This window comes from Dipodomys merriami, unplaced genomic scaffold (assembly GCF_024711535.1).
Source record: "Dipodomys merriami isolate MVZ:Mamm:240054 unplaced genomic scaffold, mDipMer1.0.p SCAF_1027, whole genome shotgun sequence".
NCBI lineage: Eukaryota > Metazoa > Chordata > Mammalia > Rodentia > Heteromyidae > Dipodomys > Dipodomys merriami.
The window spans coordinates 243398-245453 of NW_027202302.1; positions in this window are offsets into that span (position 1 = coordinate 243398).

Below are 2056 nucleotides of genomic sequence, written 5' to 3' on the forward strand. Positions count from 1 at the left end.
AGGCTAGCCACTTGAGCTACTCCATAGCTGGTGGCTATTTCTGAGTATGTGGCACTGAGGATTCAAACCCTGGCATTCATGCATGCTGAGCAAGCACTTTACCACTAAGCCACATTTCTAGCCCCACCCTCACAATTTTATACCTCACTTGCCTATCCTCAAGAAAAGGCTTCTGAGTATAAATCATCTAAAGAAAACCCGATAGGAAGTTTCCAAAGATAAATAAGACAAATCTCATACTTTTGAGAGACTCTAATCATGTGAAGACTGTGACAAATGCTTCCATTTACTTATGTATTATGTTTCAACACTAAATAAAATATTAATGAAAATGAGTCAATGTCCTAAATTATTGGGTATAATTTTATAATAGATGTGCAAAATGTAATAAATATTATGCGTATAAAAATACTAAATACAGTAATCAATAAATAAATGAATCAAAAGAAAATAAAATACAAAATCATTCTTTTTCTGTGGGGGTCCGGTTGTGTGGCTTGAACTATGGGCCTGGGTGCTATTCCTGAGCTCTTCAGCTCAAGGCTAGCACTCTACCACTTGAGCCACAGCGCCACTTCCGGATTTTTTCTTTTTGCTTATGTGGTGCTGAGGAATTGAACCGAGGAATTCAGGCATGCAAGGCAGGTGTTCTACCACTGATCCACCTGAATCATAATATGAAATTAACATACATATGTAAGTATATATATATATCATATATTACACATGTATAGAGATATTTTTTCCATTTCAGGGCCTTCATTTAGGCCCTGGGAACACTAGCCTGAATTTCTTTCCTCATGGACAGTGAGCTTCGCCTTCACCCATGATGCAAAATAGTTACATGGACGGTGAGCTCAAATCCTAGCAATGGCAGAAATACTGGACCCAGTTCCAAGACACTGACATAATTTTTTAATGGAAGCAGTTATGTTTATTCAGTTCCATACTGAACATTTTAAAAAGAGTAGAATTTTGTACAGCTATTCACTCAGAGATCCTTCCCTTACCTCCAAAATGCTTCTCTGAGAACTACATTGTTTGTCTGTTCGTTTTTTATTATAAAAATATTTTACAGGAGCAAGGTAATGAGTAAATTTCATATTGAGCATTGTTACCTCCTCCTTTTTTTTCCCCCTACCATACCTTCCCTCCCATCTCCACAACTACCTCCCCCTGCTTAGGTCAGTGACTTAAGTTTCATTTTTGGTTGGCACAAGGTTTGAACTCAAGTAGTAGCAAATCTTCCCTCACATTGCTACAGATTTACCAAGACCCTGAGTTCAAATCCCAGGCTAGGAAAGAAAACTAGCAGAAATTCCAAACTAGGTAGCTTTATTTTTTTAATTTAGTTAAACAATTATATTTTCTGTATTCTTTTTCTTTTTTTTCTTTTGGCCAACCATGGGGTTTGAACTCAGGTCATGGAAACTCTGCTTCAGCTTAGATCTCTCTTGGCTTGGGTGCAGCCTCCAGAACCATAGCTGATCCTAAGATCCTAGGCCCAGTGGAATTTCTAGAAAAAAAAACTGGAAAGCAGAAAAAGTGGCAACCTTCAGGGAGCTGGGGTTTTATTATTTTTTTCTTTGCACAGTGACCATCCTGGGTTTGAATGACATGGCTGCAAAGTAGATATGACCTGCCATTGCTGATGGCTTGTGGGCTATCAGTGAAGCCATAGGACAACCTTTGAACATAGGCCCTGGGTTCAAATCCCAGTCCTGACACCAATGGCAGGAGATCACAAGAGACTCATTCCTATGCATGGGAATATCCATTGAAAGAGTAGTTCATGCATCCGTCTAGTCAAAAATTGGATGCAATAGTCCTAGAATGCTGATTGATCTTAATGTATAGTTTATTAAGCATTAAAAGAATAATATTCCTTCAATGGTGGTATAATAAATACCTAAGAGTTGGTAGGAACGTAGTATGTGTCATTCAATCATATATAGACGGCTCTGGCACTCTTTAACAATATATATTTCTTTGTATATCACCGTCTGCCTATCCATGTAGCGCTGTTTTGGCCAAAACTGGGGGTCAATCTCAGTGC